Genomic DNA, 16,425 nt, shown 5'->3' with positions numbered 1-16,425 from the left:
TATATATATATATAAAAGATCAAATGACATCAATGTGTCAAAGTTTAATTTGACACCAAATCTCAATCGTTAAAAGAATTGATCAAATGGTGATACTAAATAAAATAAAAATTATATAGCCTATTTTTCTCCTAAAAAATAGACTATTTATATGATCGAGTACTATTAACGGTTGAGGTTTATTAAATAGGCTATCCCATATATATATATATATATATATATATATATATATATATATATATATATATATATATATATATAATATTCTTTTTGGTCCTGTAAGTTAACCTCGGGTTCATTTTAGTCCCTTAACTTTAAAAAGTTTCATATTAGTCCCTTAATTCTTCAAAAGGTGTCATTTTAGTTCTTTTTGTCATATTAGCGACGGAAAAACTCAAAATTCGGTCGCTAATATGCCAAAAATGACTAAAGTGACACCTTTTGACGAGTTAAAGGACCAATATGAAACTTTTTGAAGTTAAGGGAGTAAAATAAACCCCGAGGTTAAAACTTACAAGACCAAAAAGGATATTTTGTCATATATATATATATATATATATATATATATATATATATAAATAATATATTAATAAAGTGGTGAGAACCACCAAATTATAATAAAGGGTATCATTTAGCACAAGGAGTGCTAAACTTAACCACAATAAAGAAAAATAAAAGGCACTAGAGCGCCTAAATACCTTAAATAGATCTCACATAAAAATCCAATCATTTAGAAACTTCGCCCTAGGATTCATGCTATAACTCAGATTACTAGAACCACCATCAAGAGATCAGAGGACACAAAGAATCAAAAACCATAAACCACTATTAACCTCAGAATCAAGACAAGCACTCGATTCGCTATTGGTTATGGCAAGAGATAGGATTCTGAATCCATTCAGAGAAAGTACATGACCTCACCTCTCCCCTACCAAGAAACCATTTCTAGGAAATAAATACTCTTCTCTTACACTTCTTTCACAATTATTAAAACAATATTAAAGATACCGAACCCTCCAAATAGACAAGACAACCACATGCCAAATCATAGAAAAACCATCTCTAGACTTAGCCCAATCAACTAAAGAGAGGAAATACTCAAACTTAAGCATATAATAACTCAGAATTACCATCTATCAACCTAACAACTAAAAGATTTTATATTAATATGATAAAGCTAACTCACAAGTGACAAAGAGATGATAAAACAACTCAACCAAACCTCCACACATGGGGCAAGATATTTCATTAGAATAAAAAATCACCACCCATTTGAACAAGTTTTCCCTGGAAGGTAGTATATCTTACATAACTTGTCAAGAAAAGACCATTACCTTAAAAGAGTCCTAACTAACCCAGATTAGGGGGTGGATCGAGTTTTCAACCAAATCAGATGAATGAGAAGGGATAAGGAGGTCCATTTGAAAATGATAATTAGAGGCACACAAAAAAATACCACCTCCAATATTATTCTAGTTCTACTTATCTCTATCTAAAAATAGTAGAACTATGAAGCATAAATAGAAAAATATCAACCACGGGAGAACCATAAAGTTTCAATACAAATGAAAGTGAAAAAGTAATAAAGAGAAGCACTGGAAGTGATCTACTTTGGAAAAAAGGAGGAATAAAAACATCAAACAACAAAAGATAGCACCAAACAAGAACTTGGCTAAGAAGCAACAAAGAAGTCAATCTCAAGAGCCCTAATAAAGACAAAAGAATAATAAAGAAGCCTCTATCACGTGCAGAAAACACAATGTAACATATCGATTATCCAAATAAACTACTCCATTAACCAAAGCCAAACCCTCGGGTCACTGGCGGTTGAGGCACCAGAAACAATCTCTACCTTTTAGAGAAAGTGAGGGAGCAACAAGTTATTTTACTTAAAAACCATTTCGAGAAAGAGAAGATATCTTAGTCCACTAACACCTCAATATTCGTTATCTTGTAAAAAAATTAATTTGATACATAATTTTCAAATAGTCCACACCACAAAATGCAATATCATAGTCTACTAAAGCATATCCTAGCGTTATACCTAAAAATCTCAAAAATAATATTAAGCTCACTAGGTAAGACTAACTCTCAACCAACCCACCTACAAATCGTATATCAGCTGCAGATCGACACTTTACAAGTGACTAACATGCTTAGTAAAATCCTAACAAAATACATAGGAAATACCTCCATAGCCGACTTTCACTTTTGATCCTAAAAAGATTATCTCTTGTAGGCACCTTATAGTTAAGTAAGTGCCAATAGAAAACAATAACCTTAAACGATGCCTAGCTCTTCTAGATCAAAGACAAAGTACAATCAATCCCCTCCGAGCCAAATTCTAGTAATCTAGCCACAAAAAGGGAAAAATAACTAGAACTAATAGAGAAAATGCCATATGTAGCATGACCCCACCACAGACCATTCTCATCCAAGAATATGATAATACCTTGAATTAATGTGGCCAAACAATGCCCTAACTCAAATCCTCAAACAAAAAGTTACATCCCTTAACTGAGGTCTCAAACCTATTCTCTCCACCATCTCTTTCTGATGTACCGAGACCTAGAAAAAGGATCCTAAAGAGTGTGAGCTCAAACCAAAGATCTTCTTTTAAAAAAGTAAGAAGTCCACCATCTTTTCCCACTTCACTGAGACTAAAAAAAGAATTCTAAAGAGTACGAACTCAAATCAGAGACCCCTCTAAAAAAATAAGAAGATAATTACCCATATTTCTAGATGAACCCTTCAAAATCAAACGAAAGTGAACAAGAAATTAGTAAAGAGGGACAATCATTTAAAATTTTAAACGAAAAATATTATTATTAATTAAAAAAGATATTAATGTTGATTTTACAAATGTAATATTTGATGTCAAATCCTAACTTATTCTAAGTGTAAAATAAATCTGACTTGTCATTATTTTTTTTTGTAGGATTGACTCAAAATTTAACAACATTTATCATTTGATTTTTGCACTTTGGACATTTAGGTTCAGCTTTGACAACCATCACATACATGAGACAAGTAACACATCCCATGAGAATCATTGATGGTAGCTCATCTTTTGCAGTCCCCCCAAGATCAGAATCCAATATTGAAGACACATATGATGGTAATGGAGCTGAAATTCTTGCATCATTGTCTAAGTTTTCAGATTTAATTGTTATACCACTCAAGCTTTTGTTCCTTCCTTCCAATGATGCTGGCTCAACCTTTAAATGTACCAAAACCAAAATATGAAGGAAAAAAAACATAACCAAGATCAAATCTATAACCATTGATGAAATATCAATAAAAAATAAATCATTAATTAAATATCAATCTATTAAATAAATCAAATTCATAGAATAAAGCGTGATTTTAAATTGCAGATGCGGTTGTGAGTGATGTGATTGTGGTGATTACAATTACTGCGATGCGCATTGCGACCGCTTTGACGTCAATTTTTTTTGGTTTTCACCATTAGTATCCGGCCTACTGGACCATTTAATCTAGTCCATGGGCCAGTTCTGACATCAAGTGGTTCATGTTCCTACGGATCGTAGTTGTGGAAAATTAGATCGTGGTTCTCTCTATTCAATCTCATGTCAATCACCATTAGACCAACTAACGATTTTATACTCCGACATGAATTCAAATTGAAAGATGTTTGAAAAATAACACTTAATGTTTAGTGTTAAAGATTTTATGTTTGAAAAAAACACTTAATATTTAATGTTAAGACTTTTCAATATATCAAACATAAATTGAGTTTTATGTTATTAAATTTTGAGTTTTGATTAAAATTACTTTAAAAAAAATATAGACAAAGTTGTCTATGTGATACATAACGCAACTGGACATGTGATTTATATTCCCATCGCAATTGCAGTTTAATGCGGTTGCAGAGACTATATCATTAGTAATATTACGGCCTCAATAACAATTACGAAAACTACGACATCAATAATTGCGGTTGCGGACCACAATTTTAAACCATGAAAAATATACATTAAATGGAGTAAATTAAAAAAAAGTAAACTACCTCAAAATTATTTTCATCTTGCCATTCAGTTTGTGTTGGTTGATTAAGATCAATGGCAGAAATTTGTTTCTCAATATTCATATTTTTCTTTTAAAAGTTATGAGTCACTGAATTCTTTACCCTAAACTTGAATGAATTAGTGTCCTTATATATACACACAAAAATGTTTGGGATTGTTTTGAAATATGATAAAAATAAAAAATAAAAAGAATAACCGAACATATTTAACATATATAGAAAATAATAAATTTTAATATAAAAAATAGTTTCAAGAATAATGTGAAGCTCATATAACTTTTTTTCCATAAAAAATAACAGGAGAGGTATATGAAAAAGTCTAATATCATATAGTATGCGGTGAATCATATAAATGATATAGTCAAGTTCAACATTTAAACTATTTTTGAAAATGAAATGTAGAATATCCCTTTTTTGGAGATAAAATATTTAGAAAAGTTGTTATGATAATTCCTTAAAAATTGGAGAATAGAAAAATACTATTGATAATGATAATACTTATTTTACATTAATTCTATAATATGAGATTTAAACTTCACGAATAGATGAGATTAATTATTATGCACTATCAATATAAAAAGTTTTACACTATTAATTCATCACTATCATTCGTTTGTAATATTTTATGGATGGTTAAAATAAAAATGTTTTTTTTTTAAATCTAACGTCTATAACTAACTAATAGTGTAAAATCTTTTTATCCTGTTAATATATTTCAATTAAATTTTTGGTTGATATTATTAATGTTCGTTAGTTTCATTTTAAAAAAATAATTTTTATAATATATATTTTTGTCAATTTTTTTTATAAAGAATTTAGAAAAAAAGATTTCAATAAAAAAATTATATTAAATAATTATTCCAAAATATTATTTTAGATATTTTATCATTTTGCTACAAATTTTTTTAGATATTAAATTTCAAAAAAAATAAAATTAAAACTTAAATTTTCATTTATTTCAAATAGTTTTCAATAAAAATTATTTTTTAGATACATTTTTTTCTAAAAATTATATTTTTAACTATCTTTTAATATTCAATAATATATATTAATGTTATAGAATGTCAAAATTAGTATTTTAATTTATACAAAACAAACTTACAAAAAAATTTAATATTTTAAAAATATTTCTATAATAATCATTTTGAAAAAAATAAAAAAAGAATCCATTTTTTTCTAAAACAAACTGTCCAAAATATAACTCTTATGATTGAGATGACAGCTAATAAAAATTTTATAATAGAACATTTTAAAAAAATTTAAGGAGAAAATTTACCTGCAATTTCTTAGACGTGGTTTATGCTATTCGCCAATAAAAACATGACAAGTGTACTTTAACATCATTTAAGGAGTAAAAATAGTAGAAAATTACATATGTGTAAAAGAAAATTATATATTTGTCATATTTTCATAGGAAAATAGTATAAATCACACATAAGAAATTGTATTCAAGTATTCTCCTAAAATTAAAATACAATGTTTTTCTTATGTTTATTAAAATACAGTATTATATACATTTATTATCTTTTTTGGACAAATTTTCTTAAGCTTCATTGTCATCATTGAGTTGGGATATTGTCCTTAATGTGTTTCCAAATTTTGAACTCAAAATGCATTGACTTGTTTATTTATATATTAATTCAAAATTTGATTTTAAAATAAGAAAATATCAACCAATTTAAATATTATATTTTGAATGACTTAAAAATGAATAGAGAATATTTTGAATGACTTAAAAATGAATAGAGAATTCAATTATCTTTTTATAATTTTTTAAATGGCTAAATTAAAAACCTATTGAGTACACCAGCCATTTTTATTAATAAATATGTATTAAGAGCATCATAACTAGCGCAAAAAATGTAAGAAATGGTATAAACAAATCTTTAAAAGAAAATAGTTAGGAGCATTAGAATACATCAAACACTTGCAAATTGAAGAGTAAATAAAACTGACCAGACTTTAATACATACAACAACAACAACTATTTGTTTAGGCATTTAAATTAAATATACATTTTCCTATTGAATGAATTAGAGTTTTAGTATTAATTCGTTACTTTAAAATTATTGGATTAGATTAGTTTTTCTTAGTCATCCTTCATTATAACTTAGATAGTCTATTTAAAAAATTAATTCACATTATATTTTAAGAAAAATAAATTTGTCGCATTTTAAGAATTATAATAATTAATCAAATTATTTTTATAAATTTTTTAACATTAAATATTTTTATCTATAGCATTTTTATTTGTTTATTTGAATATAAATATTTATTTTAATTGTAAGAAAAAAAACAATTAATACATTAATTAAAACCGTCAATAGAATTATACATTAATCCAAAAAAAAAAAAATTGCTACTAAGATATATATTATCATTGTGTACAAAAAACAAAATTAATAAATTATTATAAATGTATATTACTCAAAATTATAAATATAATTATATAAGAATTTAATTAGAATACACTGACAGTGTAAATAAATTTTACAACTTCAGTGGATCACAATCGTTAATTTATTGAAAGTGTTTGACTTTTATTTTAATTTTTTTAAAAATAATATAATTGAGAGATTGTGATGTATTGATAGTGTAAAATATTTTATTCTAACAGTACATAGTAATTAAACTTATTATAAAATAAGAATATATAGTGATATTAAGGATTTTGATTATTTTAATTATATTAATTTTATGATTATTATATGATCATATTAATTTTTACTCAAACACATCGAATATTTAATTGTAAAAAATATTTTCTAATTATTATAGAATTGTATTTAAAGTTTTAATCAAAATGTTAATTTTTTTCTTATAATGAAAATAAATAATTTTAAATTTTAATTATATAATAAGAATTACCATGGATAAATTTTATATCTTAAAATCGAAAGAAAAAATTAATAGAAAAAATATTTGTTAAATTTTAAGAGTAAAGAGAACACGATTAAACTATTTTAGGAATTTTTTATCATAAAATAACTTTGTCAATTGTATTAATTATTTAATAATTATAATCTAAAAACTTATTGTCATCGAGTAAAAAAAAAAGCAATAAATATAGGATAGGATCAAATGACACCAAGGTGTCATTTGACACCAAATCTCAACCGTTGAAAGAATAGATCAAACGATCATATAAATAACTTATTTTTTCGATGGAAAAATAGAATATATATATATATATATATATATATATATATATATATATATATATATATATATATATATATATATATATATATATATATATATATATATATATATATATGAGGAGGGATCAAATTACACCCGAAGAGTTACACTACGAGTTACACTCGTTCAATAACTACATCTCAAATTAATATTTGTTAAATTCAACCGTTGGATTGAAACGTAATATCATATAGATCATACCTATAAAGTTTGAGCTTAATCTATAATGATTTACTATAACATCAAGATATCCAAAGATTAACGTCAAAATGAGCTTTCATATAACGTTAATTTTGATGTAATTCAATGACATAGTAAATCATTATAGATTAAGCTCAAACTTTATAGGTATGATCTATATGATATTATGTTTCAATCCAACGGTTGAATTTAAAAAATATTAATTCGAGATGTAGTTATTGAACGAGTGTAACTCGTGGTGTAACTCTTCGGGTGTAATTTGATCCCTCCTCATATATATATATATATATATATATATATATATATATATATATATATATATATATATATATATATATATATATATATATATATATATATATATATATATATATATATATATATATATATATATATATATATATATATTATTTTATTTAATATGACTATTGGATCAATTTTTTTAACGATTGAGATTTGATGTCTAATTAAACTTTGACACCTTGGTGTCATTTGATCCTATCCCATAAATATATTATTTAAAACCTTTAATATATTTATATATTAATCCAAAAAAATATTTTATAGATTTTAATTTATATATTAATTTCTATTTTTTGACACAATAACAATAAATATTTGTGTATTAATAAAATATATGAAACACTATTAACAAAATTATTTGATGTTAATCTATAAAAATAATTTAATTGTATCTCATGATTTTTAAAATACAACAATTTTTTTTCTTAAAACATATAATGTGAATTAAATTTTAACATAGTCTACATAAGTTATAATGAATAAATAATCTATACAAATAATAAGGGAAATGATGAGAGGACGGGGGCAACCAAAGAAAGTGGTGCCGCCGTCATCGGCATCTCTTGCGAGTGTGAAGGAAATCAGATCAAGGAAAATGCATTACCAAGTGAAGATAAGGAAGAGAGCTTAAAGGATAACGAAGAGAAACTTAGAGAGGATATAGTAATCGAAGAGAAGATCGAAGAATCGGAAACCCTAAAAGCATAAAAAGAGTTCAATGAAACAAGGAAACTTTGGGTTGACGTGCTTAGCAGAAATCGAAGCCCAGACAATGACATGGAAATGGAACTTGTTGCACCAAAGATTATTGATGGAGAACTGGAAGTAGAAATTGAAGAAGTCGACATCGTGAATGAGTTAATGTTTTGGGACCCAACTATGATCATGTATGTACCAGGGGAAAATCTTAGTATGCATGTTGTTAAGCAATACAGGATGAGAACATGGAATTTTTTTAAGCTTCCAGATATGTATTACAACAAAGAGGCGTGCTTCATCTTGAGATTCCATTTGTATCAAGATAGAGAAGCTGTGTTAATGAAGGGCCCTTACACAATACGCAATATGCCGATGTTGTTGAGAGAATGGAAACCAGACTTCCCCTTGAAGAAGGATATGCTACGTACCCTCCCGATTTTGATCAAGTTACCATAACTACCCTTGTACCTATGGGGATCCAAACGCTTGAGTAAGATAGGAAGCACATTGGGAACCTCTCTAGTAACAGATGAGTGTATGACTAACAAGTATCGAATTTCGTATGCTATAATTTTGGTTGAGGTGGACATTAGGTAAGAATGAGTGAAAGAAATCACCATTAAAGATATAGAAAGGAATAAGATGAAACAACATGTAGAGTACGAATGTAAGCCTCTCTTTTGTGCTAGATGCAATAAAGTGGGGCACAAATGCAAAGAGAAACATCAGAGATATGTCACTAAGCAATGAATACCTAGGCAACAAGAGATACAACAAGAAGTGAAGGAGGTATAGGCTCCCATTGCTGAGAAGCAACCTCAAATAGCTAATGAGAAACATACAAACACCCCAGTCGTGACAAAGGTTGGAACAAAGGCATGATGCAGTAACATATGGACTATAGTGGGAAACAATGGAAAATATAGAAGCAAAGGGAAAGTCCAGAGTGATACACATGCCCAAGTCAAATGTGGAAATGGTTTTGAAACACTAGGAGGAATCCAATCCCTAGTGTTCCATGACAATATCCCATGATTATAAAATGAAATATAAGGGGGCTTAATAAGGCGGGTAATATTAGGGAGATTAGCTCCCAAATCATAAATCGTAATCATGCAATCATTGTCTTAATTGAAACTAGGTAAAGAGGAATAAAGCTCCAATGATTAGAAATAAGCTAAACCTTCGAAGGTACTATATTGATAACAATGACAACCATGATAACGGAAGACTATGGTTGGAATGGGATGTTAATAAAGTGGATATCAAACTGATGCAGAGCGTTGACCAAATGTTGCACTCTGGAATGTATGATGTAGTGGTAAGTTCTTGCATTGAATGGCTGTAATTTATGCTATGAATCAATTAGATGTGAGGAAAAAACTTTGGCAAGACATTGAAAAGTTGAATTCTCAACAACGGGGGCCTTGGATGATTATACGTTATTTTAATAATGTTGTAAAAATAGAATACAAAATTGAAGGTAGTAAGGTGAAGGAAAAGGAGCATATTGATCTCAATAGAATGATAGGAAATACTGGTCTGTATGAAATGGATAGCAGAGGTGACTATTACACTTGGTCGAATAAACACGGTGATAGGGCTATATATTCAAGGATAGATAAAGTATTGGGTAATATGGAATGGATACATAATTATTGGAATACTACCCTCACTAATATGACACCTAGTGTGTCAGATCATATAATAATTGTCTTGCAGAGGAAGGAACCTAACCAGGTTAGAAGTTAGATCTTCAAATTTATCAACAATGTGTCTGACCTGGAGTGTTTTTAGAGTAGTGTTAGTAAAATTTGGAAGGAGAATTTGAATGGAGGACCAATGTTTGTGGTATGGAAGAAAATGTAGAAACTTTAACCTCTACTAAATAAGCTTAGTAAACCTATTACTGATGTGAAGATGAACATTGTTAAAACTAGGGCAAAGCTGTTGAATGCTCAAGCTAATATTATAAATGGTAGGATGAACACTAGGAAGATTGAGATGGTCAAGAAATACATTGAGGAATTGATCAAGTGGAGAGATATTGAGGATAAAGTGTTAAAGAAGAGGTCTAAAATTGATTGGATGAAAATGGGGGATGGGAATAATAAGTACTTTCATGCCTCCATAAAATCTGGACATAGTTATAAAAGTATGAGAATACTGCAGAAAACTGATGGAACACAAGTGATGACACAGGAGGAGATTGAAAAGGAGGTGGTTGATTTTTATAGAAATCTTACGGGCAAGGCAAATATAGAGCTTAAGGCATTGACATTAGTGCCATGAGAAATGGGAAGCAATTGAACAATGAGCAAAGGGATGGTTTTATTGTTGTGGTCACTGAACACGAGATTATGTTAGCCCTTAGAGATATTGGGGATAGGAAATCTCTAGGAATGGATGGATATGGGGCATACTTTTTAAAGAAAGCTTGGCATATTGTAAAGGATGATGTAGTGGCTGTTATGCAAGACTTTTTTTTTGTTAATGGAAGAATGTATAAGGCAATTAACTGCACTGGAGTTACTTTGATACCTAAAAATAGTAGTGTTAAGAGTATAAAGTAATACAAACCTATTTCATGTTGTAGTACAATATACAAAATAATTTCTAAAATGTTAGCAACTAGAATGAGGAAGATTCTTGGTAGTATTGTTGGGAATATTTAAGTTGCATTTGTGCAAGGTCAGAATATACATAATCACATCCTCTTGATTTATGAGTTACTAAAAGGGTATTATATAAAAGGGGGGGGGGGGACTCCTAGATGCTTGATGCCGATGGATATTCAAAAAGCTCGTGACACAGTTAACTGAAAGGTATTGGAAAATATTCTTAATGAAGCAGGGTTTTCAAGAAAATTCACTAACTGGATAATGCTTATTGTTTCTTCTCTGTCTTACATTTTTAATCTGAATAGGAAATACACAAACATCATGGTTACAAAAAGAGGCTTGAGGAAATGGGACCCTATCTCCCCTTGCTTTTTGTCATTGTGATGGAGTACTTGAATAAATGCTTATACAAGATGCAATAGAATAGTAACTTCAACTATCATGCCAAGTGTGAAAGGTTGAATATTACCAACCTTTGTTTTGCGGACAATCTATTGATGTTTTCTAGAGGGGGTCAAATTTCGGTTGATATTATGACGAAAGCATTCCATAAGTTTTCTAATTCAACTGGACTTAAGGTTAACCTTGAGAAGTGCAATATTTACTGTGGAAGGTTGGATAGATGTACAAAGGATACCATCACGAAGATCACATTTTTTAAGGAATGGCCTCTCCCTTTTAAGTACTTCGGAGTGCCCGATGATTGGCAATAAGCTCTCAACTCAGCAGTACATGCCTCTAATCAACAAAATTGTTAGTAGAATAAATACTGGAGTGCCAGACTTTTGACTTATGCAGGACGGGCCAACTGATAAAGAGTGTGACTTTTGCTCTTACAAATTATTGGTTACAATGTTTTCTACTTCGTAAAAGTGTTATTAATAAAATTGAATCGATATGTATAGAATTTTCATTTGGACAACTTAATATAAAGACAGTAGAAAGGCACCTATTTCTTGGGAAAAAGTTTGCAGTCCAAGGACATTATTGATTTGAAAGTGTGGAACAATGCTAATACGATAAAATTTATATGAAATTTGAATGGGAAATCTGATTCCCTGTGGGTTAAATGGATTCACGAGTATTATTTGAAAATAGGTGCGATTATGAATATAGAGAACAAATCTGTCTTTACTTGGATTATGAAATCTATTCTTAAGCAGATGGATAAAATCAAGCATATGCAGGAATGAAAGGATATGAAGCAGAAGAGGACTTTTTAAGGTGAAGAGTATGTCTAATGCTTTGAAGGAAGTAGGTCGTAAGGTTAGCTGGAGGAACCTGATGTATGGGAACGCAACTAGGTCTCGTGCTTGCTTTATCTTATGGCTTTCTTGCCATGGGAGAATTGCAACAAAAGATAGACTATTCAAATTTAGTATGATTGATAATGTGGATTGTTGTTTTTGTATAGGTGAGAAATCGATACAACACCTATTTTTTGAATGCCAAAGTATGAGTAATATATGGGAGAAGATTTTGAAGTGGATCCAAGTTTAACATAAGCCCAATGGATGGAACCAAGAGTTAAATGTGGCTACCTCAACAAAGCAAAAGGAAAAACTGTAGAGATGCCTTGATAGAGTTGGCTATTAATGAGACTATATATGTTATGGGAAATTAAGACAAAATAAGAGACTAATATGCAGTAGATATAAAATTATCCACACTTGTAGGAACCTTGAGAATCATCAACAAATATAAGACGACAAAATAAACGCACAAAAGAACACCAATATTTGTAACGTGGAAAACCCCTCAATTTGAGAGTAAAAACCAAGATTCATCCGGACCAAGGAATAGCTCCACTATGATAAATTGAGGGTACAAGAGAGTCTTAAAGTGATTCACAAATAAGTGTTAACAAATGAAAATCCCAAAGCACAATTAACTTACAAATAAGAATAGAAAAGCTGAAAAATAACCCAAATCTGCAGCTCCAATGCGAGACACATATCTCTCAGCTCAGACATTGTTTTTAAATTCTGAACGCTCAAAAGTTAGATACATGAGTTGCAAACATGCCCATAAAATTTCAGCTCAATCCGGCGGTAACGAATTGGAGATCATCGATTTGGTGAGACTGGTGCAGAAAACCGGGAATGAGTTTCTCTCATCTTTTCTCTCTTTTGAATCCTTATTTTCTCTCTATCTCTCTTCATCCTAAATTGACACTCTCTACTTAAATAAGTGAGATAAATGGACTATTCATATTTGTGCTTTTCTCCACATAGGAAGGGAACCCAAATCTAACAATATGAAATATGGAATTATAGAAATGAGAAAAGTTTTGGGAAGGGTGTAAATAGTAGTAATATAAAAGATAGAATTATTGAAAAGATTGTGTATAGAGGGTGGACTCATATGAAACTTAGGAAGCACGTAGCTAATCTAATGTTGAGTTAGCGGTGTGATAGGGGTTATAGTGGTCTTTCTTGAGATTGTCGTGTTGGATCCGTATGATCGCCATGTACTTATGATTTTTTTTTAGTTAATCAAAGTTTATTGATTCAAAAAAAATTCTATAAAAATAATTTAGTTCGTTATCATAATTCTTAAAATACAACAAATTTATTATTTTTTAAAATATAATGTGAATTAAATTTTTACATAGACTATGGAAACATAAATTAATCTAATCCATTAATTTCAAGGGAACGAAAATTAATGATTCTGATTAATTGTTCTCATTTCTTATAATAATCAAACGTTTTCACTTGAGTCACCATATATATATATATATATATATATATATATATATATATATATATATATATATATATATATATATATATATATATATATATATATATATATATATATATATATATTGATAAATAAAATAATTAAATTTATTATTAATTTTTAATATAAAAATGAAAAGAAAAATAATAAAATTGATATTAAAATAAACTAATTTTGAAAGGAGGATAATTATGTATATAATTGAAGGAGGAGTACAAAATTGAACATGATTATCCTTAGTGATTTATCTGTGTAAAAAAATGACAAACTCTATACATGCCAATATCAACAAGAACATTAGATAATCACAATTAAACTAATGTTTCCCAAAAAAAAAGACTTTTTTTTTTATCAAAAAGGGACTTAGCCCAAGATATATAAAAAGAAAAAATAGGTACAAAAATAAGGGGGGCAATGACCTGACCCCAAACCTATCTATGTCTAAAAGAAGAAAAATCTAATTTGTTTTTGGTAAAAATCCAGCAAAATACTTGGAGGAACCTCATTCCACCAAGTAAAACAATTAACTTGTAAGCCTAGATTAGTAAGTTTATCTGCATTGATTATCCTCCTTAAATATGTGCGAAACAAAAAAAATTAAAGTTACATAGCTTAAATAAACAAGCATCCATCTATTCCTTAATTTCCACGGAACCACCGTAGAATTCTAAAAGCCGACACCACTAAAGAAGAATCAGACTCCAACCAAAAATTCGACCATCTATTACCAATATTAATCTCCATGGCCAGAATTGCTCCCATGAGCTCCGCAAAGAGAGCATTAGCAGAACCCAAATTACAACTAAAATTACCAAGATGATCTTCAACCTCATTGCGGAAGATACCGCCGCACCCATCCAACATAGTCAAACCCGCAGAAGCGCCGTCGATGTTAACCTTAACCCAACCAAGTTGAGGATGAGACCAAAGAAATTCAACAGATGAATGGGGCCGGGAGGGATTGAGCGAAAATTGAAATAACTTTAAAATAACAAAATCAAACATGGAAGAATTTGCAGGACTCCGGCTTAGATTACCCGATAAAGAAGAAAGAGAGATGATACTTGCACAATGAGACTTTCACATCAACTTCTTATTTTGAAATCTAACTAAATTTCTAGCATTCCAATTGCCAGCCACTGTATTGAGAACTGCTGCCAAGATAACCACATGGCATTGAATATAATGAGATTATTCTAAAACCATAATACAATCATTCAAGCAGCAGATGCCTCTTCATAAATTGATCAAGTTAGAGAGCCACTTCCAAATAGAAATGGAATAGGGGCAATTAGAAAAAAGATGTTGTATAGTTTCAGAAGTGGGAAAGTAGAGATTACAAACTGATGGAAGGTGTTGACCTCACAACCGAAGGTTATCATCGGTCGGCAATTTTCCATGAAACAATCTCCAAAAAAGCAAAGATTTTGAAGGCAGGATGGCACGGTTCTAAAGGATTCGCCCCCAGGATCTATGAATAGGCCCTTTGCAAAAGCCAAAAAGGTTAGCAAGCAAACTGTGACGATCATTAGACACGGAACCTGCAAAAATAACCTACTTGTTAGGGTTGTAAACCTGTCCAGAACACGCAGCATAAGAAGAAAGCAATCCTTTAAAAGCTTCAATAGAAGAAGTACAACCACGAGAAAATAGAATGATATCGTCAGCATATAAAGAATGAGAAGGAAACATGACATTCCTCGAGGCATGCATAAGCTTGACTTTATTTTCAGCGACAAGTTTAGAGATCCCCCGACTTAAGACGTCTTCAACTAAACAAAAGAGCAAAGGCGATAGCGGATCCCCTTGCCTGACCCCTCTTTGACAGTTGAAAAAACCATGCTGCTGCCCATTAACTGCAATGGAAACTTTGGCAGAGGATAAGATACATTTAATCCATGAATATAACTTCTCGCAAAAATCGAATTGATGGAGAATCTTTAGAATGAACTTCCAACTTAAAGTATCGAACGATTTTGCAACATCGACTTTCAGCATAATGTTTCTACAAAGAGTTTTTCTATGTAACGAATTGGCTACTTCGGAAGTGAGACTGATGCAGTCCCAAATGCTTCTATCACCAATAAAACCATTATGCTCCTTAGAGATAATAAGAGAAAGAATCTTAGCTAACTGGTCAACGAGAATCTTTGTGATAATTTTGAACTTAAAATTAGCAAGCGCGATGGGCCGAAACTGCTCAATACTGTCCGCTTCCTTAACTTTAGAAAAGAAAACTAAATTTTTAGAATTATAACCCGGAGATATCCAACCATCTTTAAAAAACTGAAGAGTAGCATTAAGAACATCTTCTTTTATCAAGTTCTAGAACGTTTGAAAAAACCTAGGACCAAACCCATTGACAACACTATCCTTATTAAGCTTGAAAATAGCAGAATGAACTTCAAGCTCAGTGGGAAGCATAGTAAAAAGAAAGTTAGATCGATCGGACACGAGCTTAGGAATGACATCCTCCACCAAAGAATTATCCAGCAAAACAGAAATATTGTCAAATAAATCCTTATAATGGTTCACCAAATTCTGCGCTATATGATCCGGATTGTTAAGAGTAGCTCCCCCAAACTTAGAGTGAATTGCCTTAGTTGC

This window comes from Vicia villosa, unplaced genomic scaffold (genome assembly GCF_029867415.1).
Source record: "Vicia villosa cultivar HV-30 ecotype Madison, WI unplaced genomic scaffold, Vvil1.0 ctg.000463F_1_1, whole genome shotgun sequence".
In the NCBI taxonomy this organism is placed as follows: Eukaryota; Viridiplantae; Streptophyta; class Magnoliopsida; order Fabales; family Fabaceae; genus Vicia; species Vicia villosa.
Note: the sequence above shows the minus strand (reverse complement) of the source record.